Genomic DNA, 26,835 nt, shown 5'->3' on the forward strand with positions numbered 1-26,835 from the left:
TGGGCCTGCGGTCGATCCCTCTGGAGCTAATGGTGTCCAGTAGCCTAAGAAGCCCAATCCGGCTGCAAGCAGGCGAGTTCGCTTCTTCTCCCCTTAGTCCCTCGCTGCAGTGAGCCTGTTGCCAGCAGGTCTCACTGAAAAGAACAAATTCTAAGACTATAACTTTCTAAGAGCTCAGGAGAGCCCCTAGTGTGCATCCAACCTCGGCCGGGCACGAAATCTAACTGAGGCTTGGAGGAGGGTCATAGTGGGAGGAGCCAGTGCACACCAGGTAGTCTAAGATCTTTCTAGAGTGCCCAGCCTCCTTCGGAGCCCGCTATTCCCCATGGTCCTTACGGAGTTCCCAGCATCCACTAGGACGTTAGAGAAATGAGTTGAAAAGACGTGATGAATTCGGAGTAATTGGAAACCAGTGAATCGGAACGTTCCCATAATGGAGACACCCAATCCAAGGCAGATCCTTCCAGCAGAGAAATAATATATGCCACCTTGGACCGGTCTGTAGGAAAGTTATGTGCAAGTAGCTCGAATTGTACCTCGCATTGGTTTAAAAAACCATGACAATTTTTAGGATTCCCATTATAACGGGACGGAGTAGGCAGCTGAAGGCGCGGAGTGGCACCGGCCGATGGTTGAACATTGCTGGAAGCGGCAACTGGTGCGGCTACTGGAACTGGTGCCGGAATTACCGAGGCTAGAGACGCCTGAATCTGATCCAGACGCCCGGACAACTCCTGGAGGTACTGCATCACCTGACCTTGTGCCGCTTCCTGACTTTGTACTCGGGAAGCCAGATTCTGGATGGCACTTGAGTCCGTGTTCCGATCCCCCGGGTCCATGAGGCCTGAGTATACTATCACTGACCTGGTTTGGGAGTGTTGTGGACTCGGGGTTTCTTCCGGTGACCGGGAAGAGGAACCGCAACTGGGCCGCAGCAGAGATGGCCGAATGTAAGTTTTCCTCATGCAGGATCAGGTCGGCAGAGAGGAGGCACGTGTGAACGCTGAAGGTCTCCTGAAAGACAGAACTTAAAAGGTGCTGGTGAATCAGAGAAGAATACCAGGTGCTGGAGGCACAACTGCGCTAACGTGCGCTGGGGCTTGGAGACACTGAAGTGTTCGTAGGCGCTGAAGTGCTTGGAGGCACTGAGGTGCAGGGAGGCGCTGAAGTGCTTGGAGGCGCTGAGGCGCTTGGAGACACTGAGGTGCTTGGAGGCGCTTGGAGGCACTGAGGTGCTTGGAGGCGCTAAGGCGCTTGGAGGCACTGAGGTACTTGGAGGCGCTGAGGCGCGTGGAGACACTGAGGTGCTTGGAGGCGCTAAGGCGCTTGGAGACACTGAGGTGCTTGGAGGCGCTAAGGCGCTTGGAGGCACTGAGGTGCTTGGGGCACGGAGGTGCTTGGAGGCACGGAGATGCTCAGAGGCACGGAGATGCTCAGAGGCACGGAGGTGCTGGGAGGCACGGAAGTGCTCGGAGGCACGGAGGTGCTTGGAGGCACGGAGGTGCTCGGAGGCACGGAAATGCTCGGAGGCATGGAGGTGCTGGGAGGCAAGGAGATGCTCGGAGGCACGGAGGTGCTTGGAGGCACGGAGATGCTCGGAGGCACGGAGGTGCTTGGAGGCACGGAAGTCTGACGATCACCACTCCTGGGGTACTGATGATACTCAGGCACTGATGCAGTGCCTGGTGCCTGAATTTATACTTCCCACCACCAGCTGGTTGGTGGGAAGTGCCTTATGACGTCACCTGCCCAGACTCCGGGCCGAGCGACGGGAGCCGCCAGCGAGGACGGCCGCAGAGAGGACCAGCGCGCCCGGAGAGGTAAGTAAGGGGCAAGGGGGGGCGGCGGCGTGACAGGAGGCCCAAGAGAGCCACAATGACACGTCCGTGCTGGCATATCCCCTATGTACCGGTCATGACCCCTTTGTTCCAGCAACGTTCCCTTACAGCCCACCTTCGAGCCAGCCATGCCCCATATGTGCCGACTGGCTGCTCTCTCCCGAAGGAGGGGGCAGCCAAGTCAGCAAGTATGTGCTGTGCAGAGGGGTCTAGAAGCATTTGGCCGGGGGCCTCTTCCAAATGATGCTATGGGACCCACAAAGTTCTGACTACGCACCTGTATACAATTTATAGATAAGGCAGTATTCACATATACTGTACAACACTATTAAGAACAGCGCACGCTGTATCCGAGCAGTTCAGGCAGGTAATTACTCTGTTATATAAACAGGAATTATACGTATCTTGCCCAAGACGCAGTCAGAGTTCTAAAGCTGAGGAACAATTTTAATTTTTGTTTTATCCTTTGGCTTCCGTGCTGAGATGTAAAACAATGGACACGTTACCGTGTAACCATCTACATCATATCCTGCCACGTAGGCATAGATTTATCCTGTCACGCAGGCATAAGTCTATTTAATTATTGTAAAATGCTAGGCCCTAAAGCGAGAGTAGAAAGCAGTGCCAGACTGTTTGGGAGGGGGGTGAGGTAATACTAAATATGCCTGAGGTAGGTAACCGAAAGCTGGCAAATTTGAGCATCATGTTAATTGTGGGTATGCACATAGCTCGATATACACATAGATGACACAATTCACGCTAAATCGTGTCATCATAGCTACGCTTCCTTCTGTGCAATGCCATAATCTTGCCATTGTATAGCGGAGGGCGTGGATATGATGATGCAATCACTGAAATCATCCGCAATTGCCTTGCAGTGCCTCCTTTATCTCATCACGCCACCCACACTGCTCCGTGTTATGCCGACCTGTCTGCCCTCTCCTGGAATCGGCAGCCATAGTGTTGGTAACTATGGTCCAGGTTCCGGGTACCTATTGTGGGGACTGTCTATGTGTGGTGGCCCGGAGGCGACTGCTCCTGCCGCCTGCCCCCCCCCCCCTTTAATCTGGCACTGATTGGCATAATGTCGACGTTGACCAAGTTGATATGCCTCATGTAGACAGTAATGAAATGTTGACATGTTAGAATGTCCACTTATCGTCCCTGGTGGACCAGCAGCAACTTACCTTCTCCTAACGCTGCAGCAGCGTCTTCCGGGTCTCAGCAGTCATGTGACCATAACTTTCAGGTCAGACCTCTGATCCTCCGGCGTTTGGTAAGTATTTCTCCGATATCCCTAATCTTTACCCCCTAACCCTTCCTCTAGTGCTTGACCCTAACCCTCCCACCGGCAGCCTATCTCTAATATCGTCATTTTTACTATGTCAGCATTTCAACTGTCAACATGTTGCCTGACGACTCTTTAACAATGTCATCATCATAGCTGTCAACATTGTGGTGCATACATTCTGAATGTTACTGTCGATATATTGACTACATCCCGACTTACTGTATCCTCATGTATAAATCTCCATTTTTCCTACAGACTGTAAACTTGTAGGCAGCACCCTCTTACCGCTGGGTCTTGGACTCACGGTCAACACTAATTAGGACGACACCACTTAGGTCAACACTAATTGATCAACACACATTTGATTGACACCAGAAATAGGTTGACACGGACAAAAGGTCGACATTCATTTTTTTACTGTTTTTGGTGTCATTTTCTTCGTAAAGTGACGGGGAACCCCAATTGGCTCGGCACAGGTTACCGTTCCCAATTGTAGCCCACGTGGATCATAAAGTATGAAAAAGTTCAAAAAATTTGAAAAACTCATGTCGACCTTGCTTATGTCAACCTTTTGTCTGTGTCGACCTAAGGTGTGTAGCCCAATTGGTGTCGACCTGGAGTCCGGATACCCTTACCGCTTTATCTTTCTGCCAGAGCACTTGTCTTGTTTTATTATTGTGTCTGTCCACACCGGTAAAGTGTTACACAATACGCCGGCAATAAACATTCATAATAAAATAAATCAAATGTGTTATTTCCTGTGTCCCAGCCCAGCAGATCCCTGTGTGGCTGTCTCCACACTATGTATGCCCGTCAGCAGATGCTGACATGACAGTTGCCTGACGCCCTGTCTTTGTAATGAGACATTACTGCTATAGGTATGTGGTTTATAGTCTCATGTTTCACTTGTATTTCCAGTTAGGATTCAAGTACCAAGAATGTCGCAGCATAGCAACAAGATAAGGGTGTCACAACCCTGAACAGATAGGACAATGCATGCGGAAGAGGCTCGGTTTCAGGTGGGATGAAGCATCCTCCTGGGACTGAGAAGTGTTGCGTTACATGTTGTTGATGTCTACCAGGGAACAAGGATTGGTGATTACTGACATAGGGGGTAATTCAGACCCGATCGCTGGGCAGTGATTTTTGTACTGCTGTGATCAGATAGTCGCCGCCTACAGGGGGAGTGCATTTTTGCTGTGCAAGTGTGTGATCGCATGTGTAGCAGAGCTGTACAAACTGATATTGTGCAGTCTCTGCACAGCCCAGGACTTACTCAGCCGCTGCGATCACTTCAGCCTGTCTGGGACCGAAATTGATGTCAGACACCCGCCCTGCAAACACATGGACACGCCTGCGTTTTTCCAAACACAGAAAACGGTCAGTTGCCACCCACAAACTCCCTCTTCCTGTCAATCTCCTTGCGATCGTCCGTACGTTCGGAAATTTCGCACCATCCCGTCTCTGCCTGGCGATCCCCATTGCTGCTGTGCATACCTATGCGCAATTCAGATCTGAGAAAACGTAGCCTAGAGATCAGGTCTGAATCGGCCCCATAAGCCAGACACGGCAAATACTTGTCATATTGTAGTGCAATCTAACGTGAAGTAGTGATGGTCATCGAACCATCATTGATGGTCTATGGCCAGTGTTAAATACTTTTACCACTGATGGGGGGTGGGGATCATATGGTCTACATGCAAATTCACCCAGTATTTATCCTGCATGCAATTAATACATGTATTTGCACCCCTTGCAATGCAGCATGATGTGTCCAGGTGCAAATGTTGTTCCTTTTATTTTCTTTGCTTTGTTCCCATTATCTGTAAGTACCACCTAAGCCCTGGCTCATGCTCTGGCAGAGTCTCCCTGTATTTGTGCCTTTCACGGAGTCTGAGATGCTCCAGGCTGCACCTCTTCTGCCCACCTACACTTCCATCTGGGTGACGTGCCCTGTGGCCATTGTGCACTATTGAATTTCACACCCTTGCCGCCGAGAACAGGAAGAACAATGATACGTTTGTGGCTTCCTTTTGGCAGGAACGTCCTGAAAATCTTACTTAATGACCTGCCGAGATTTACCTATGTTACTGGAGAAGCTTTCTGCCCCTCGTGTCAAAGCGAAAGCACTAACCAGGACAGTTTCCTATGCAGGGCCCTCCGGGACAAGTATCATATTGTTTTCGCATGTTATGGGGACCATTTATCACATAGGTCTGCAAACTCGGTACCCCACACAGTGCATGTTTTGCAGGTAACCCAGCAGGTGCACAGGTGTATTAATTACTCACAGACACATTTTAAAAGGTCCACAGGTGGAGTTAATTATTTCACTTGTGATTCTGTGAGGAGACCTGCAAAACATGCACCGTGTGGGGTCCTGAGGACCGAGGTTGCAGACCTATGATTTATCGAGTGACAAAACTTGTTTATGATAAATGGTGCTCCAGCCAATCAGCTTCCAACTGTCATGTGTTCAGCTCCTAATTGTCATGTGTTTGAAAATGAATTAGAAACTGATTGGCTGGAGCGCCATTCATCATACGCAACGAGTTTTATCACTTGTTATTTTGAAATGTGTAATGAAAAATGTGGAAAATTAAATATATCCCCAAGTAGTTCCTAGATTCCGGGCCTGATCCAGAGATGGATGTGATATATATATTTATATATATATATCTATATATATATATTTATTTTTAAAAAAATTTTTGTTTTTTTTGCATATGAGCAATTTTTTTGCTACTGCTCATGAAGGAAAAGTCCTGGAGACCCTTAGGGGTATATTTACTAAAGTGTGGGTTTATAGAATTGGAGGTGTTGCCCATAGCAACCAATCAGAATGTACTTTTCATTTATCTAGCACCTTCCAGAAGATAATAGAGGCGTCTATTCATGAAGCAGTGGAGAAGTGAGTCAGTGGAGAAGTTGCTCATGGCAACCAATCAGCTGCTCTGTATAATTTTATAGCATGCAAATTGTAAATGTTATGTCAATGCTGATTGGTTGCCATGGACAACTTCTCCACTGACTCACTTCACACTTTTCACTGCTTCATGAATAAATCCCAGAATCTGATTGGTTGCTACAGGCATCAACTCCACTTCTATAAACGCACGCCTTAGTAAATATGTCCCTTACTGCACAGTTGCGTATTTCATCGATAATGCTTGAGAAGGGGTTTGTATCCCTGGGAGTTTCAGGGTGGAGACTGGGAGTTGACCTAAAGTGAATAACGCAAAAAGGGCCATTTCATCAGCGTGTTACTGAGGCGTCTCTTGGAACGCTATTGCATTCCCAGTCGGAACTCCACAGCCTCAGAGGCCATGTGTAGTTGGAGTTGAGGAGAGTAGACCATAGGCTACCACAAATGTCAATGGTGCAACAAATGTTGCATTGTTGGAGTGTTTACAATCTCCATCGAAACTGCACAGACCTCGCAGCGTGAAAGTGGGAGTCTGAGCGCTCGTACGCTCCATCGCAGGGTGCAGCTCAAAGGGTAGGCTGAGATTAGCATTTGTATATTTCTATGCGGCTCATTCCTAAATCAGGCCCTCAGTACAGTACTCAGTCCTACCTGCGGAGACATCAGGCAGCTCCCAGGGAGCAATAGCTCAGAATGCAAAGTTAATGAATAATTCCTATAGAACACATTTAAGCATGGAGAGTGTATAGACATTTTCCTGCTGTGTGTGTAATTCACCATGTGTGTAACTCCAAATGTAAGTTATTTAGGGGTCTATCCATGAAGCAGTGAAAACAGTGGAGAAGTGAGCCTGTGGAGAAGTTGCCCGTGGCAACCAATCAGTTGCTCCGTACAGTTGTATTAGTATGCAAATTATAAATGTTACTTCAATGCTGATTGGTTACCATGGGCAACTTCTCCACTGGCTCACTTCTCTGCACTTTTCAGTGCTTCATGAATAGACCCTTTTATGTTTGCCCTTCTGTGGCCTTTACACTATATTATTCTAATTTCTCATTGGTGGAAAGAGATTTTACGTAAGAACTCAGATAATCTTCCTACCATAAAACTATTCATACAACCGATCCATGCCTCACAAGGGCCGGGCCCTACACCCTCCCCAATAAAAGAGGACCCCTCCTGACAGGTCACAGAAGCCATCAGTGTAAATGGGAAGCGCTGCGCACTTTACCTATTATTCTGTGTTATTACACAGTCATTAGTGGTGACCTCATTTCTACAACACTTTATAGTCTGGCCACTTACCCGAGTCACTCCCTGGCTGTCTGCACTAATGACACTTATTCCCGTCCAGCTCTATCCACATCTCCATTACTGATTTACAGTATTTTCAGTCTTTTTATTGACTTTTAATCTTCATTGTATTCCTGAACTTTGGCGTTATTATAAAGCCTACTTATGCCTTATTTATGCACACTTTGTAAGTAAAGTCTGGAGTCCGCTACACAATGTCATTTTAAAAAAAATCTAATATAAAAGCAAATGAAGCTTTTTAATCCATGAATTTCTATATACTGAAACAAGCAGCGGTCACAACCAGACTAATAGGCTGCAGTTTTATATCACACCATGACCTCTACCTTATCAGTAGTTGCTTGGCTAATAATTGTCCTTTTAACGCAAATGTACTTTTAACCTTTATTTATGGGACTAAATGGTGGGCTGCTTCCTATTGGTCAGGGGCTGACTTCAGCTCCAGACTGTTAAATGACATATCTTCTATTTTAGCATTTATATTGCAGTGTTTAAACATTCCCAGCCCCAGTGGACTTTTACAATGAGTGGGAGAGATGTACTAAGCAGTGAAAAGAGTGGAGAAGTGAAAAGGTGGAGTAGTGAGCCAGAGGAGAAGTTGCCCATGACAACCAATCAACACTAAAGTAACATTTATAATTTGCATACTATAAAAGTATACAGAGCAGCTGATTGGTTGCCATGGGCAACTTGTCAACTGTTTTATCAGAAGTAAATTAACCTACCACCATGTCTGCGAAATGTGGAAGGAAGCATTGCAAACACAGGGAGAACATATAAACTCCATACAGGAAGGGGAATATTACAAAAAAAATGTTTACAAAATGTTGATTTTACAGGCAGCCATAGCATTATACAGTATGTATCTGTTGCTTCTAATTAGAGACTAATTACCGTTTCTAAAGTGTCGCTTAAAATACAATTGGCTGAAAAGTTTTGCCTATTTCAGTATCCGCATATAGCACAAGACTAGACTAATCACACCCATATTCTCCAGCATAGGTGCCCATTTAAAAACAGACAAACCATAAACTAACCCCTTGGTCCTGATCACAGGTGGGGTTGTGGGGAGTCACAAGAAGCATCATGGGAAGTCCCAGTGAAGTGACGTCGCTGCACATGGATGATAATATCAAGGTTTTTTTTGTTTTGTTTTTTTAAATAAGTCTTTATAACTTTACCCTAAATCCCCATAGGGGCAAGTATGAAGTTACTGCCTACACTAGAGCAAAATCCTGATAGTCCAGGGATGAGGGAAACATAATCTGGTCAGTGGCGGCACTGGGGTCAGTGGCAGCCCCCATTTGCGGCACTGGGGTGTGGCCTCATAGTAAGCTACCCACGGTTACATCACTCCTGGGTGTATCCAGCATCCCCAGAGATGCCGGGCTGTCCCCAGAGACTAGTGTCTTCACTGCCAGCTCCTTTTCATTGACTGGAGCGGAGTGCTGCAGGAGGTCACACTGCAGCACCCGGCTCCCGTCACAGTGGAGGAGCCGGCATCTTGGTGTCGCCCGCATCCCCGTTGTGACGCCTCTGCATCTGATCATGCATGTATTTAGCACTTTCTGCTGTTTCACCTCTTACCATGGCTATTAACTTGGAAAGGATGGAAGATGTGCAGTGATATTTGTATTGGTCATATAATATTGTGAGTGTGTTGCCAAACTTCAGGAAACCTGAGGAGCCCACTGACTGCATGGACATTTCCATCTGAAAATTTACAGAGTTTATAGCATCTAAAACCCTACAGCGGGAGCAACTGTGACATTTGCAGTGTGTGAGTGGGGAGGGTGTTAGGGGAGGCAATCTTTGGCAATGTGTGTCACAATGTGGAATAACAGGTACGTGCTGTTCTAGCCTGGGGAATCCTACAAGCATTGTGCAAATATTAGAGGTGGAAAAACATAGATCATCACAGCTAATGCAGAATTTCTGAATGATGGTTATCACTCATCACCACCAGAGTGGACATAACCAGTATGCACTCTCAGGGGTGTCACTGGCAACTAGTGAGTGGATATGCTGCATTCCCAGTGCTGTCACTGGTTCCTAGTAAATGGATAGGCTGCACTATAAGTGATGTCACTGGTTCCTGGTGACTGGATAGGCTGCACTCTCAGTGATGTCATTGGTTCCTGGTGACTGAATAGGCTGCATTCCCAGTGATGTCACTGGTTCCTAGTGACTCGGTGGGCTGCATTCTCAGTGATGTCACTGGTGGATGGATGCGCTGCACTCCCAATGATGTCACTGGTTCCTAGTGACTCGATAGGCTGCATTCTCAGTGATGTCACTGGTGGATGGATGCGCTGCACTCCCAGTGATGTCACTGGTTCCTGGTGACTGCATAGGCTGCATTCCCCAGTGATGTCACTGGTTGCTAGTGAGTGGATAGGCTACACGCTCAGTGATGTCACTGATTGCTAGTGAGTGGATAGGCTTCACTCTCAGTGGTGTCACTGGTACCTAGTGAATGGATAGGCTGCACTCTCAGTGGTGTCACTGATTCCTAGTGAATGGATAGGCTGCACTCTCAGTGGTGTCACTGATTCCTAGTGAATGGATAGGCTGCACTCTCAGTGATGTCACTGGTTCCTAGTGATTGGATAGGCTGCACTCTCAGTGATGTCACTGGTTCCTAGTGATTGGATAGGCTGCACTCTCAGTGATGTCACTGGTTCCTAGTGACTGGATAGGCTGCACTCTCAGTGGTGTCACTGGTACCTAGTGAATGGATAGGCTGCACTCTCAGTGGTGTTAGTGGTTCCTAGTGAATGGATAGGCTGCACTCTCAGTGGTGTCACTGATTCCTAGTGAATGGATAGGCTGCACTCTCAGTGATGTCACTGGTTCCTAGTGACTGGATAGGCTGCACTCTCAGTGGTGTCACTGGTTCCTAGTGGATGGATAGGCTGCGCTCTCAGTGGTGTCACTGGTTCCTGGTGAATGGATAGGCTGCGCTCTCAGTGATGTCACTGGTTCCTAGTGATTGGATAGACTGCACTCTCAGTGGTGTCACTGGTTCCTAGTGGATGGATAGGCTGCACTCTCAGTGGTGTCACTGGTTCCTGGTGACTGGATAGGCTGCACTCTCAGTGATGTCAGTGGTTCCTAGTGAATGGATAGGCTGCACTCTCAGTGGTGTCACTGGTTCCTAGTGGATGGATAGGCTGCACTCTCAGTGGTGTCACTGGTTCCTAGTGGATGGATAGGCTGCACTCTCAATGGTGTCAATGGTTCCTAGTGAAAGGATAGGCTGCACTCTCAGTAGTGTCACGGGTTCCTAATGAATGGACAGACATCGCAAATATGAATGAGCATGCTTTGTTTTTTTTGGCTAAACTAAGTCTCTCTCTTAATGCACAATAACACATTAAACTTGTGTCCGCAATATTGTACACAGAATGTCTCCTGACATTATCAGCTTTCCCATTAGGCACTTACTGCTTTTTTGCTACAAAAAAAACCCTTCTCATATTTTCTTTTCTGTTTTCACATTGTAGAGAAGGTCATTTCTACTACATGGCCAGGATAATTGGAGATTTGATTGCATTTCTTTCATGATAAATCAGGAATGTGCAATCAAATCCCTTGCACACTTGACCTAACCTTTTAAATATTGCCAAAAAGTGAATTTATCCAATAAACGTAGTTTCAAAACACAAATTGAACTCCACAGTGACTTAAGGTTTTAAAATCATAAAAGCAATTAAGTGACAATTTCTAAGAATAAAATCGACTATAATGAAATACAATAAGGATCAAACTACATACACCACCAGAGCACTCAGTCACAGTTCCTTGAGGAAATCCCAGGGCAGATGTATTAAGCCTGGAGAAGGGATAAAGAAGTGATATAGCAGTGATAACTCACCAGCCAATCAGCTCCGAACTGTCATTTTTAAAATCCGTAATGATTGGCTGGTGCGTTATCACCTTGCACTTATTACTTCTTTATCCCTTCTCCAGGTTAATGCATCTGCCCCCCTATTTGAACAGTGATCGAGATCCATCTAGAGCAGTGGTTCTCAAACTCGGTCCTCAGGACCCCACACAGTTCACGTTTTGCAGGTCACGTAGCAGGAACACAGGTGTATTCATTACTCTGACACTTTTTAAAACATCCAGAGGGGGAGCTAATTATTTCACATGTTATGCTGCAAGGAGTCCTGGAAACATGAACTGGGTGGGGTCCTGAGGACAGAGTTTGAGAACCTGTGATCTAGACTAAGCATAGGTTCTCAAACCCGGTTCTCAGTACATGGTCCCAGGTCTCCTGCGTCCCAGTGTGAACCCCAAAAGTGTTAGGGACTTGCTCGATAGAGGTGACCTCGACGCGGTGAGCAAGCCCGTATCATTGGCCAATTATATGCTAACAACCTCTTAGTATATTATATACTGTAATTTATAGTAATGATTGTATAGTGCATCTGCACCCATTTCTTCCCCTGTATTACCATAAAATCTCAGCAGATAGCACCTTTCATTACAACCACTAGGGTGTGCAGTCTAGACCCATTTCCTCCTGACAGAATCACAACTGAAATAATTAGCTCCACATGTGAATCTTTTAAAACGGGTCAGTGAGTAATGAATACACTTTTGCACCTGCTGGGTGACCTGTTAAACAAGACCTGTTTGGGGCCCCAAGGACTGAGTTTGAGAACCATTAATTTAGAGTATACAACTCCGTATTTGACTGTAGCTCAAGTATATCTAGTTCCTCACGGGCAAGATAATCAGCGCAGTGGGAGAGAGGTGATACTTCCTAGCGCAGGGGTTCTCAACTCCAATCTCAAGTATCCCCAACAGGTCATGTTTTCAGGATTTATTTAGGATTGGAGTGGAGACCCATTGTTTCTAGTATAAAATCAGATTTTATTTATATATTTTATATCGCCCATGGAAGCATACTAGATGAAAAGTACAAATTGCAGTGACTGGCTGTCAGCGGTACACTTCAGGCTTAGGATAAAATGTATTATGTGGGTATGGTATTGCTTTTCTAACTCAGACCTCAAGCTACCTTACCAGTCCAGATTTTAAAGGATATCCATGAAATTAGTATCACAGGTTTATCACTTCCTTATGCCTTCTCCAGGGTAATACATTTGCCCCAATGTGTGTACAGCCCAAGTGCTTGCGTACATTGGGGCAGATGTATCAAGCCTGGAGTGATAAAGCAGTGATAAGTGCAAGGTGATAACGCACCAACCAATCAACTCCTAACTGTCTATTTACATATTGGAGCTCACTGGCTGGTGCATTATCACCTTGCAGTTATTAATGCTTTATCACTTCTCCAGGCTTAATACATCTGCCCCATTATTCCAAATTATGACCGTTCACTTAAGAAGTAAAGTAGTCCTATATTGTGTAGCAGCATGCAGAATTTGAAGAGGGGGAAAAAAAATGGACCAAATCTGCCCACCTAGAAAGTCCAACAGCATTCCACCCGGTGTGTTCCGCACTCACTCCTTAAGATGGTGACAGGCATAATAAGCGAAACCTCCAGTGGATTTAGATCTATACAGAGTGGGGATTTAAACATTTCCCCTTTGGTCCATCTAAATCATTGAGGATATGTGTTTGTTGCTTAACTCACAACAAAGGTTTGATAGTAACTAGAATGTTGTGTGGAGTTTGTATGTAAAATGAATTCCATTGTACATATATGTAGGGAACAGATTGGATAAAAGCACTATTGTGCCTTGTTCAATCAGCTTTTTCCTCACACATACAGCGGGAATTAATGCTGCCAGAGTTTGGCAGCTGTGCATAATGCCGGCCGAAGTCTGACCTTTTTTTTTTTTTAAAAGGGGCAATCAATTTTGTCTTGTAAGTGATTGCCCCTTTAAAAAAAAAAAATGTCAGAGTTCGGCCGGCATTCGGCACGGCTGCCGGACTCGGGCGGCATTACATCCCACCGATGGCCTCACCCATGGCTCCGGTTTCCTGAATGACAATCCGAGTTGGGATATAAACCTGGCTGAGGGCCACAGATGAAAGTCCACCAGGCTGGTTGCTGTCTCCCGGTGCTATAAATCTATTGCATAGTGCCGCTGTCAAAAGCGAGTCACTACCACAGCAGCATCAGTCATGTTGTCCGACCTGGTACTTAAAATAAGAATTTACTTACCGATAATTCTATTTCTCGGAGTCCGTAGTGGATGCTGGGGACTCCGTCAGGACCATGGGGAATAGCGGCTCCGCAGGAGACAGGGCACAAAAATAAAGCTTTAGGATTAGGTGGTGTGTACTGGCTCCTCCCCCTATGACCCTCCTCCAAGCCTCAGTTAGGATACTGTGCCCGGACGAGCGTACACAATAAGGAAGGATATTGAATCCCGGGTAAGACTCATACCAGCCACACCAATCACACAGTATAACTTGTGATCTGAACCCAGTTAACAGTATGACAAACTTAGGAGCCTCTGAACAGACGGCTCACAACAATAACAACCCGAATTTGTTTTTAACAATAACTATGTACAAGTATTGCAGACAATCCGCACTTGGGATGGGCGCCCAGCATCCACTACGGACTACGAGAAATAGAATTATCGGTAAGTAAATTCTTATTTTCTCTAACGTCCTAAGTGGATGCTGGGGACTCCGTCAGGACCATGGGGATTATACCAAAGCTCCCAAACGGGCGGGAGAGTGCGGATGACTCTGCAGCACCGAATGAGAGAACTCCAGGTCCTCCTCAGCCAGGGTATCAAATTTGTAGAATTTTGCAAACGTGTTTGCCCCTGACCAAGTAGCAGCTCGGCAGAGTTGTAATGCCGAGACCCCCCGGGCAGCCGCCCAGGATGAGCCCACTTTCCTTGTGGAATGGGCCTTGACAGATTTAGGTTGTGGCAAGCCTGCCACAGAATGTGCAAGTTGAATTGTGCTACAAATCCAACGAGCAATCGTCTGCTTAGAAGCAGGAGCACCCATCTTGTTGGGTGCATACAATATAAACAGTGAGTCAGACTTTCTGACTCCCGCCGTTCTTGAAATATATATTTTCAATGCCCGGACCACGTCCAACAACTTGGAATCCTCCAAATCGTTAGTAGCCGCAGGCACCACAATAGGCTGGTTCAGGTGAAACGCTGACACCACCTTAGGCAGAAAATGAGGACGCGTCCGCAGTTCTGCCCTGTCCGTATGGAAAATCAGATATGGGCTCTTATATGATAAAGCCGCCAATTCTGATACTCTCCTGGCTGAAGCCAGGGCCAGTAGCATGGTTACTTTCCATGTAAGATACTTCAACTCCACCGATTTGAGCGGCTCAAACCAATGGGATTTGAGAAAATCCAAGACTACATTAAGATCCCACGGTGCCACTGGGGGCACAACCGGGGGCTGTATATGTAGTACTCCTTTTACAAAAGTCTGGACTTCAGGAACTGAAGCCAATTCTTTCTGGAAGAAAATCGACAGGGCCGAAATTTGAACCTTAATGGACCCCAATTTGAGGCCCATAGACAATCCTGTTTGCAGGAAATGTAGGAATCGACCCAGTTGAAATTCCTCCGTGGGGGCCTTCCTGGCCTCACACCACGCAACATATTTTCTCCAAATGCGGTGATAATGTTGTGCAGTCACCTCCTTCCTGGCTTTTACCAGTGTAGGAATGACCTCTTCCGGAATGCCTTTTTCCCTTAGAATTCGGCGTTCAACCGCCATGCCGTCAAACGCAGCCGTGGTAAGTCTTGGAATAGACACGGTCCCTGCTGAAGCAGGTCCGGTCTTAGAGGTAGAGGCCACGGATCCTCCGTGAGCATCTCTTGAAGTTCCGGGTACCAAGTTCTTCTTGGCCAATCCGGAGCCACTAGTATCGTTCTTACTCCCTTTTGCCGTATAATTCTCAGTACCTTTGGTATGAGAGGCAGAGGAGGGAACACATACACTGACTGGAACACCCACGGTGTTACCAGAGCGTCCACAGCTATTGCCTGAGGGTCTCTTGACCTGGCGCAATACCTGTCCAGTTTTTTGTTGAGGCGGGACGCCATCATATCCACCATTGGTTTTTCCCAACGGTTCACAATCATGTGGAAGACTTCTGGATGAAGTCCCCACTCTCCCGGGTGTAGATCGTGTCTGCTGAGGAAGTCTGCTTCCCAGTTGTCCACTCCCGGAATGAATACTGCTGACAGTGCTATCACATGATCTTCCGCCCAGCGAAGAATCCTTGCAGCTTCTGCCATTGCTGTCCTGCTTCTTGTGCCGCCCTGTCTGTTTACGTGGGCGACTGCCGTGATGTTGTCCGACTGGATCAACACCGGCTGACCCTGAAGCAGGGGTTTTGCCAGACTTAGAGCATTGTAAATCGCTCTTAGCTCCAGTATATTTATGTGAAGAGACATCTCCAGGCTTGACCATACTCCCTGGAAGTTTCTTCCCTGTGTGACCGCTCCCCAGCCTCTCAGACTGGCATCCGTGGTCACCAGGACCCAGTCCTGTATGCCGAATCTGCGGCCCTCTAACAGATGAGCACTCTGCAACCACCACAGAAGAGACACCCTTGTCCGTGGCGATAAGGTTATCCGCTGATGCATCTGCAGATGCGATCCGGACCATTTGTCCAGCAGATCCCACTGAAAAGTTCGTGCGTGGAATCTGCCGAATGGAATCGCTTCGTAAGAAGCCACCATCTTTCCCAGGACTCTTGTGCATTGATGCACAGACACTTTCCCTGGTTTTAGGAGGTTCCTGACAAGTTCGGATAACTCCCTGGCTTTCTCCTCCGGAAGAAACACCTTTTTCTGAACAGTGTCCAGAATCATTCCCAGGAACAGCAGACGTGTCGTCGGGGTCAACTGAGATTTTGGAAAATTCAGAATCCACCCGTGTTGTTGCAGCACTAGTTGGGTTAGTGCTACTCCGTCCTCCAGCTGTTCTCTGGACCTTGCCCTTATCAGGAGATCGTCCAAGTAAGGGATAATTAATACGCCTCTTCTTCGCAGAAGAATCATCATTTCGGCCATTACCTTGGTAAAGACCCGAGGTGCCGTGGACAATCCAAACGGCAGCGTCTGAAACTGATAATGACAGTTTTGCACCACGAACCTGAGGTACCCTTGATGTGAAGGGCAAATTGGGACATGTAGGTAAGCATCCTTTATGTCCAGGGACACCATAAAGTCCCCTTCTTCCAGATTCGCTATCACTGCTCTGAGTGACTCCATCTTGAACTTGAATTTTTGTATGTACAGGTTCAAAGATTTCAGATTTAGAATAGGTCTTACCGAGCCGTCCGGCTTCGGTACCACAAATAGCGTGGAGTAATACCCCTTTCCCTGTTGTAGGAGGGGTACCTTGACTATCACCTGCTGAGAAAACAGCTTGTGAATGGCTTCCAATACCGTCGCCCTGTCTGAGGGAGACGTTGGCAAAGCAGACTTTAGGAACCGGCGAGGGGGAGACTTCTCGAATTCCAACCTGTAACCCTGAGATACTACCTGCAGAATCCAGGGGTCCACCTGTGAGCAAGCCCACTGTGCGCTGAAATTCTTGAGTCGACCCCCCACCGCTCCTGAGTCCGCTTGTAAGGCCCCAGCGTCATGCTGAGGGCTTTGCAGAACCCTGGGAGGGCTTCTGTTCCTGGGCAGGGGCTTGCTGCCCTCTCTTACCCCTTCCTCTGCCCCGAGGCAGATATGACTGTCCTTTTGTCCGCTTGTTCTTATAGGACCGAAAGGACTGCGGCTGAAAAGACGGTGTCTTTTTCTGTTGGGAGGGGGTCTGAGGTAAAAAGGTGGATTTTCCGGCAGTTGCCGTGGCCACCAGATCCGATAGACCGACGCCAAATAATTCCTCCCCTTTATACGGCAATACTTGCATATGTCTTTTGGAATCCGCATCACCTGACCACTGTCGCGTCCATAAACTCCTTCTGGCAGATATGGACATCGCATTTACTCTCGATGCCAGAGTGCAAATATCTCTCTGAGCATCTCGCATATAAAGGAAAGCATCCTTTAATTGCTCTATAGTCAATAAAATACTGTCCCTATCCAGGGTATCAATATTTTCAGTCAGGGAATCCAACCAGACGACCCCAGCACTGCACATCCAGGCTGAGGCGATGGCTGGTCGCAGTATAACACCAGTATGTGTGTATATACTTTTTAGGGTAGTTTCCATTCTCCTATCAGCTGGATCCCTGAGGGCGGCCGTATCAGGAGACGGTAACGCCACTTGTTTTGATAAGCGTGTGAGCGCCTTATCCACCCTAGGGGGTGTTTCCCAGCGCGCCCTAACCTCTGGCGGGAAAGGGTATAATGCTAATAACTTTTTTGAAATTAGCATTTTTCTATCTGGGTTAACCCACGCTTCATCACATACATCATTTAATTCCTCTGATTCAGGAAAAAATAAGAATTTACTTACCGATAATTCTATTTCTCGGAGTCCGTAGTGGATGCTGGGGTTCCTGAAAGGACCATGGGGGGATAGCGGCTCCGCAGGAGACAGGGCACAAAAAGTAAAGCTTTAGGATCAGGTGGTGTGCACTGGCTCCTCCCCCTATGACCCTCCTCCAAGCCTCAGTTAGGATACTGTGCCCGGACGAGCGTACACAATAAGGAAGGATTTTGAATCCCAGGTAAGACTCATACCAGCCACACCAATCACACTGTACAACCTGTGATCTGAACCCAGTTAACAGTATGATAACAGCGGAGCCTCTGAAAAGATGGCTCACAACAATAATAACCCGATTTTTGTAACTATGTACAAGTATTGCAGATAATCCGCACTTGGGATGGGCGCCCAGCATCCACTACGGACTCCGAGAAATAGAATTATCGGTAAGTAAATTCTTATTTTCTCTATCGTCCTAGTGGATGCTGGGGTTCCTGAAAGGACCATGGGGATTATACCAAAGCTCCCAAACGGGCGGGAGAGTGCGGATGACTCTGCAGCACCGAATGAGAGAACTCCAGGTCCTCCTTAGCCAGGGTATCAAATTTGTAGGATTTTACAAACGTGTTTGCCCCTGACTAAGTAGCCGCTCGGCAAAGTTGTAAAGCCGAGACCCCTCGGGCAGCCGCCCAAGATGAGCCCACCTTCCTTGTGGAATGGGCATTTACATATTTTGGCTGTGGCAGGCCTGCCACAGAATGTGCAAGCTGAATTGTATTACACATCCAACTAGCAATAGTCTGCTTAGAAGCAAGAGCACCCAGTTTGTTGGGTGCATACAGGATAACAGCAAGTCAGTTTTCCTGACTCCAGCCGTCCTGGAACCTATATTTTCAGGGCCCTGACAACATCTAGCAACTTGGAGTCCTCCAAGTCCCTAGTAGGCGCAAGGCACCACAATAAGCTGGTTCAGGTGAAACACTGACACCACCTTAGGGAGAGAACTGGGGACGAGTCCGCAGCTCTGCCCTGTCCGAATGGACAAACAGATATGGGCTTTTTTTGAGAAAAAACCCACCAATTTGACACTCGCCTGGCCCAGGCCAGGGCCAAGAGCATGGTCACTTTTCATGTGAGATGCTTCAAATCCACATATTTGACTGGTTTTAAACCAATGTGATTTGAGGAATCCCAGAACTACGTTGAGATCCCACAGTGCCACTGGAGGCACAAAAGGGGGTTGTATATGCAATACTCCCTTGACAAACTTCTGGACTTCAGGAACTGAAGCCAATTCTTTCTGGAAGAAAATCGACAGGGCCGAAATTTGAACCTTAATGGACCCCAATTTGAGGCCCATAGACACTCTTGTTTGCAGGAAATGCAGGAATCGACCGAGTTGAAATTTCTTCGTGGGGCCTTCCTGGCCTCACACCACGCAACATATTTTCGCCACATGTGGTGATAATGTTGTGCGGTCACCTCCTTCCTGGCTTTGACCAGGGTAGGAATGACCTCTTCCGGAATGCCTTTTTCCCTTAGGATCCGGCGTTCCACCGCCATGCCGTCAAACGCAGCTGCGGTAAGTCTTGGAACAGACATGGTACTTGCTGAAGCAAGTCCCTTCTTAGCGGCAGAGGCCATAAGTCCTCTGTGAGCATCTCTTGAAGTTCCGGGTACCAAGTCCTTCTTGGCCAATCCGGAGCCATGAGTATAGTTCTTACTCCTCTACGTCTTATAATTCTCAGTACCTTAGGTATGAGAAGCAGAGGAGGGAACACATACACCGACTGGTACACCCACGGTGTTACCAGAACGTCCACAGCTATTGCCTGAGGGTCTCTTGACCTGGCGCAATACCTGTCCCGTTTTTTGTTCAGACGGGACGCCATCATGTCCACCTTTGGTATTTCCCAACGGTTCACAATCATGTGGAAAAACTTCCCGATGAAGTTTCCACTCTCCCGGGTGGAGGTCGTGCCTGCTGAGGAAGTCTGCTTCCCAGTTTCCATTCCCGGAATGAAACACTGCTGACAGTGCTATCACATGATTTTCCGCCCAGCGAAAAGTCCTTGCAGTTTTTGCCATTGCCCTCCTGCTTCTTGTGCCGCCCTGTCTGTTTACGTGGGCGACTGCCGTGATGTTTTTCCCACTGGATCAATACCGGCTGACCTTGAAGCAGAGGTCTTGCTAAGCTTAGAGCATTATAAAATTACCCTTAACTCCAGTATATTTATGTGGAGAAAAGTCTCCAGACTTGATCACACTCCCTGGAAATTTTTTCCTTGTGTGACTGCTCCCCAGCCTCTCGGGCTGGCCTCCGTGGTCACCAGCATCCAATCCTGAATGCCGAATCTGCGGCCCTCTAGAACAGGCCTGGCCAACCTGTGGCTCTCCAGATGTTTTGAAACTACACATCCCAGCATGCCCTTGTACTGTTCTAGCGTTCCTTAATAGCAAAACTGTGGCAAAGCATGATGGTACTTGTAGTGTTACAACAGCTGGAGAGCCACAGGTTGGCCAGGCCTGCTCTAGAAGATGAGCACTCTGTAACCACCACAGGAGAGACACCCTTGTCCTTGGATATAGGGTTATCCGCTGATGCATCTGAAGATGCGATCCGGACCATTTGTCCAGCAGATCCCACTGAAAAGTTCTTGCGTGAAATCTGCCGAATGGAATTGCTTCGTAGGAAGCCACCATTTTTACCAGGACCCTTGTGCAATGATGCACTGACACTTTTCCTGGTTTTAGGAGGTTCCTGACTAGCTCGGATAACTCCCTGGCTTTCTCTTCCGGGAGAAACACCTTTTTCTGGACTGTGTCCAGAATCATCCCTAGGCACAGCAGACGTGTCGTCGGGATCAGCTGCGATTTTGGAATATTTAGAATCCACCCGTGCTGTTGTAGCAGTATCCGAGATAGTGCTACTCCGACCTCCAACTGTTCCCTGGACTTTGCCCTTATCAGGAGATCGTCCAAGTAAGGGATAATTAAGACGCCTTTTCTTCGAAGAAGAATCATCATTTCGGCCATTACCTTGGTAAAGACCCGGGGTGCCGTGGACAATCCAAACGGCAGCGTCTGAAACTGATAGTGACAGTTCTGTACCACGAACCTGAAGTACCCATAGTGAGAAGGGCAAATTTGGGACATGGAGGTAAGCATCCCTGATGTCCCGGGACACTATATAGTCCCCTTCTTCTTGGTTCGTTATCACTGCTCTGAGTGACTCCATCTTGATTTGAACCTTTGTAAGTGTTCAAATTTTTTAGATTTAGAATAGGTCTCACCTAGCCTTCTGGCTTCAGTACCACAATATAGTGTGGAATAATACCCCTTTCCTTGTTGTAGGAAGGGTAATTTGATTATCACCTGCTGGGAATACAGCTTGTGAATTGTTTCCCATACTGCCTCCTTGTCGGAGGGAGACCTTGGTAAAGCAGACTTCAGGAGCCTGCGAGGGGGAAACGTCTCGACATTCCAATCTGTACCCCTGGGATACTACTTGTAGGATCCAGGGGTCCTGTACGGTCCCAGCGTCATGCTGAGAGCTTGGCAGAAGCGGTGGAAGGCTTCTGTTCCTGGGAATGGGCTGCCTGCTGCAGTCTTCTTCCCTTTCCTCTATCCCTGGGCAGATATGACTCTTATAGGGACGAAAGGACTGAGGCTGAAAAGACGGTGTCTTTTTCTGCAGAGATGTGACTTAGGGTAAAAACGGTGGATTTTCCAGCAGTTGCCGTGGCCACCAGGTCCGATGGACCGACCCCAAATAACTCCTCTTCCTTTATACGGCAATACACCTTTGTGCCGTTTGGAATCTGCATCACCTGACCACTGTCGTGTCCATAAACATCTTCTGGCAGATATGGACATCGCACTTACTCTTGATGCCAGAGTGCAAATATCCCTCTGTGCATCTCGTATATATAGAAATGCATCCTTTAAATGCTCTATAGTCAATAAAATACTGTCCCTGTCAAGGGTATCAATATTTTTAGTCAGGGAATCCGACCAAGCCACCCCAGCTCTGCACATCCAGGCTGAGGCGATCGGTGGTCGCAGTATAACACCAGTATGTGTGTATATACTTTTTATGATATTTTCCAGCCTCCTGTCAGCTGGCTCCTTGAGGACGGCCCTATCTATAGACGGTACCGCCACTTGTTTTGATAAGCGTGTGAGCGCCTTATCCACCCTAAGGGGTGTTTCCCACCGCGCCCTAACTTCTGGCGGGAAAGGGTATACCGCCAATAATTTTCTATCGGGGGGAACCCACGCATCATCACACACTTCATTTAATTTATCTGATTCAGGAAAAACTACAGGTAGTTTTTTCACATCCCACATAATACCCTCTTTTGTGGTACTTGTAGTATCAGAAATATGTAACACCTCCTTCATTGCCCTTAACAAGTAACGTGTGGCCCTAAAGGGAAATACGTTTGTTTCTTCACCGTCGACACTGAAATCAGTGTCCGTGTCTGTCGACCGACTGAGGTAAAAGGACGTTTTAACGCCCCTGACGGTGTTTGAGACGCCTGGACAGGTACTAATTTGTTTGCCAGCCGTCTCATGTCGCCAACCGACCTTGCAGCGTGTTGACATTATCACGTAATTCCATAAATAAGCCATCCATTCCGGTGTCGACTCCCTAGAGAGTGACATCACCATTACAGGCAATTTGCTCCGCCTCCTCACCAACATCGTCCTCATACATGTCGACACACACGTACCGACATATAGCACACACACACAGGGAATGCTCTGATAGAGGACAGGACCCCACTAGCCCCTTGGGGAGACAGAGGGAGAGTTTGCCAGCACACACCAAAGCGCTATATTTTACAGGGATAGCCTTATAATAAGTGCTCCCTTATAGCTGCTTTTATAAAATCACAATTTCGCCAAATTTTGCCCCCCCTCTCTTGATTTAACCCTGTTTCTGTAGTGCAGTGCAGGGGAGAGCCTGGGAGCCTTCCTGACCAGCGGAACTGTGTGAGGAAATGGCGCTGTGTGCTGAGGAGATAGGCCCCGCCCCCTTTTCGGCGGGCTCGTCTCCCGCTTAAAAATGGATTCTGGCAGGGGTTAAATATCTCCATATAGCCCCGGAGGCTATATGTGAGGTATTTTTTGCCAAAAAAAGGATTTTCATTGCTGCCCAGGGCGCCCCCACCAGTGCCCTGCACCCTCAGTGACTGCCGTGTGAAGTGTGCTGAGAGCAATGGCGCACAGCTGCAGTGCTGTGCGCTACCTTAAGAAGACTGAGGAGTCTTCTGCCGCCGATTCTGGACCTTCTTCTCTTTTCAGCATCTGCAAGGGGGCCGGCGGCGAGGCTCCGGTGACCATCCTGGCTGTACCTGTGATCGTCCCTCTGGAGCTAATGTCCAGTAGCCAAAGAAGCCAATCCATCCTGCACGCAGGTGAGTTCACTTCTTCTCCCCTAAGTCCCTCGATGCAGTGATCCTGTTGCCAGCAGGACTCACTGTAAAATAAAAAACCTAAGCTAAACTTTTCTAAGCAGCTCTTTAGGAGAGCCACCTAGATTGCACCCTTCTCGGCCGGGCACAAAAACCTAACTGAGGCTTGGAGGAGGGTCATAGGGGGAGGAGCCAGTGCACACCACCTGATCCTAAAGCTTTACTTTTTGTGCCCTGTCTCCTGCGGAGCCGCTATCCCCCCATGGTCCTTTCAGGAACCCCAGCATCCACTAGGACGATAGAGAAACTACAGGTAGTTTTTTCACCCCCCACATAATACCCCTTTTTGTGGTACTTGCAGTATCAGAGATATGCAAAGCCTCCTTCATTGCCGTGATCATATAACGTGTGGCCCTACTTGAAAATACGTTTGTTTCATCACCGTCGACACTAGATTCTGTGTCTGGGTCTGTGTCGACCGACTGAGGTAAAGGGCGCTTTACAGCCCCTGACGGTGTCTGAGACGCCTGGGCAGGTACTAACTGGTTTGCCGGCCGTCTCATGTCGTCAACTGATTTTTGTAATGTGCTGACATTATCACGTAATTCCATAAACAAAGCCATCCATTCCGGTGTCGACTCCCTGGGGGGTGACATCACCATTATCGGCAATTGCTCTGCCTCCACACCAACATCGTCCTCATACATGTCGACACACACGTACCGACACACAGCAGACACACAGGGAATGCTCTTATCGAAGACAGGACCCCACTAGCCCTTTGGGGAGACAGAGGGAGAGTTTGCCAGCACACACCCAAGCGCTATAATATATATGGGAACAACCTTATATAAGTGTTGTTCCTTATAGCAGCTTAAATATATCAAAATATCGCCAAAAAATGCCCCCCCTCTCTGTTTTACCCTGTTTCTGTAGTGCAGTGCAGGGGAGAGTCCTGGGAGCCTTCCTCACAGCGGAGCTGAGCAGGAAAATGGCGCTGTGTGCTGAGGAGAATAAGCCCCGCCCCCTATTTCGGCGGGCTTTTCTCCCGGAGTTTTAGATATCTGGCATGGGTTAAATACATATATATATATAGCCTCAATGGCTATATGTGATGTATTCTTTTGCCATAAAGGTATTAAATATTGCTGCCCAGGGCGCCCCCAGCAGCGCCCTGCACCCTCCGCGACCGCTTGGTGTGAAGTGTGTGACAACAATGGCGCACAGCTGCAGTGCTGTGCGCTACCTTCATGAAGGCTGAAGAGCCTTCTGCCGCCTGTTTCCGGACCTTCAATCTTCAGCATCTGTAAGGGGGGTCGGCGGCGCGGCTCCGGGACGAACCCCAGGGTGAGACCTGTGTTCCGACTCCCTCTGGAGCTAATGGTGTCCAGTAGCCTAAGAATCCAATCCATCCTGCACGCAAGTGAGTTGAAATTCTCTCCCCTAAGTCCCTCGATGCAGTGAGCCTGTTGCCAGCAGGACTCACTGAAAATAAAAAACCTAAAAACTTTTTCTAAGCAGCTCTTTAGGAGAGCCACCTAGATTGCACCCTGCTCGGACGGGCACAAAAACCTAACTGAGGCTTGGAGGAGGGTCATAGGGGGAGGAGCCAGTACACACCACCTAATCCTAAAGCTTTATTTTTGTGCCCTGTCTCCTGCGGAGCCGCTATTCCCCATGGTCCTGACGGAATCCCCAGCATCCACTTAGGACGTTAGAGAAAACTACTGTAAAACAGCGGAAGACGAGAAGCTCTGACACACACACAAAAAAAGCAATACAAAGAACGTAACACAAAGACAGGTCTGTAGAAGGGCAACAAATCACCCACACTATAAATTACAACTGTTTTTTAAAAAAAAGTGTTCCAGTGCGAACCAAAATTCAGAGGACACGGCCTAACCCCAGTGACCTCACTAAGATGGGTCCTTTCCATGCACTGACCAGTGTTCAATTCAGCAAGCTGAACCCAGTCCAACTCAAACTCATAATGGGGGCAGATGTATTAAGCATGGAGAAATGATAAAGCAGTGATAAGTGGAAGGTGATCATGCATCAACCAATCAGCTCCAAACTGTTCATTTACATATTGGAGCTGATTGGCTGGTGTGTTATCACCTTGCATTTATCACTGCTTGATCATTGCTTTATCACTTCTCCAGGCTTAATACATCTGCCCCAAAGTCATCACTCTCTCCAAAACAATATACAATAACACATTGGCCCCCACAGGTAAAAACCTCAAACACATATGCCCCCACAGTGCCATCTGCCAGATATGCCCCCACAGTGCCAGATACAGATATGCCCCCACAGTGCCAGATACAGATATGCCCCCACAGTGCCATGTGCCCACACTGCTAGATATGCCCCCACAGTGCCAGATTACAGATATGCCCCCACAGTGCCATGTGCCCGCAGTGCCAGATATGCCCCCACAGTGCCAGATTACAGATATACCCCCACAGTGCCATGTGGCCGCAGTTCCAGATATGCCCCAGTGCCAGATATGCCCCACAGTGCCAGATATGCCCCACAGTGCCAGATTACAGATATGCCCCCACAGTGCCATGTGCCCGCAGTGCCAGATATGCCCCCACAGTGCCAGATATGCCCCCACATTGCCACATATGCCGCCACTGTGCCATGTGCCCGCAGTGCCAGATATGGCCCCACAGTGCCAGATATGGCCCCACAGTGCCAGATATGCCCCCACAGTGCCAGATATGACCCCACAGTGCCAGATATGACCCCGCAGTGCCAGATATGACCCCACAGTGCCAGATACACCCCCACAGTGCTCACCGTGCTGTGTGGAGAGCGCAGCACGCGCTTCTCCTGCCTGCCGTCCTGCCCCTCAGTCTGATCTCCGGCAGTGACGGCAGCGTGTATAGCTCAAATCAGGCGCCGGTTCGCGAGCTCTGATTGGCTAACGAACCGGCGCCTGATTTGAGGTATACACTCCGCCGTCACTGCCGGAGACCAGACTGAGGGGCAGGACGGCAGGCAGGAGAGGCGCGGCTACGGGTGGCTGGGCAGCGGATCGCGATCGACTGGTCGCATGTCCGCGATCGACCAGTCGATCGCGATCGACTGTTTGGCCACCCCTGATTTATAGCATCACAGCAATCACCACCAAAACACTTTCCCGTCATTAAAAAAACAAAATCGTTTGGATGATGAATGAAAGCTCTGTTCTATCCGTCTGCCTTATCACAGGGTTCCCCACCAACATCACTGCTTTATATGACCGTAACACAACAACATGGGGTCCATCGTCATCAGACAACATTTGTATGGAGAGCACTTGGTGGTTCCACCGTGGTATCCCAGAGATGGTGGTTTGTCCAGAACATTAGAGCTGTACAGAAAGAACTTGCGATATATAGAACAGATGGTGAACACGAGGTTGGGAGTTGTAGTGCAACAAACAGATCCTGGCTGCAGAGAGATAAAGCCAGCCACATAGTAACAGCATGAGAGACAACGTGTTCACAAATCGCAAAATAACGACATCTTCAGGAACAAAAACACATTATTCAAGAAGCCTGCTTTTATGAACAGTGTATATTAACAGTACAAAAAAAAAAAAAAAATCTAATGAAACAAAATAATAATATGTTTGAGTCCCAAACCCTTAACTGAAGTCTATGTTCATTACTGTACAGATGTTATGGAAAA

At 47.9% G+C, this 26,835-nt stretch overlaps 1 long non-coding RNA gene across 1 annotated transcript; it reads left to right on the forward strand.

The window, feature by feature from the left end:
• Positions 1-2,910: 2,910 nt before the first annotated feature.
• Positions 2,911-26,807, forward strand: LOC134910618 (uncharacterized). Its single transcript, XR_010176246.1, has 3 exons — positions 2,911-3,114; positions 4,048-4,148; positions 26,374-26,807. It is a non-coding gene; the product is annotated as an uncharacterized LOC134910618 (long non-coding RNA).
• Positions 26,808-26,835: the final 28 nt, after the last annotated feature.

The sequence above is a fragment of the Pseudophryne corroboree genome, chromosome 4 (genome assembly GCF_028390025.1).
Source record: "Pseudophryne corroboree isolate aPseCor3 chromosome 4, aPseCor3.hap2, whole genome shotgun sequence".
In the NCBI taxonomy this organism is placed as follows: domain Eukaryota; kingdom Metazoa; phylum Chordata; class Amphibia; order Anura; family Myobatrachidae; genus Pseudophryne; species Pseudophryne corroboree.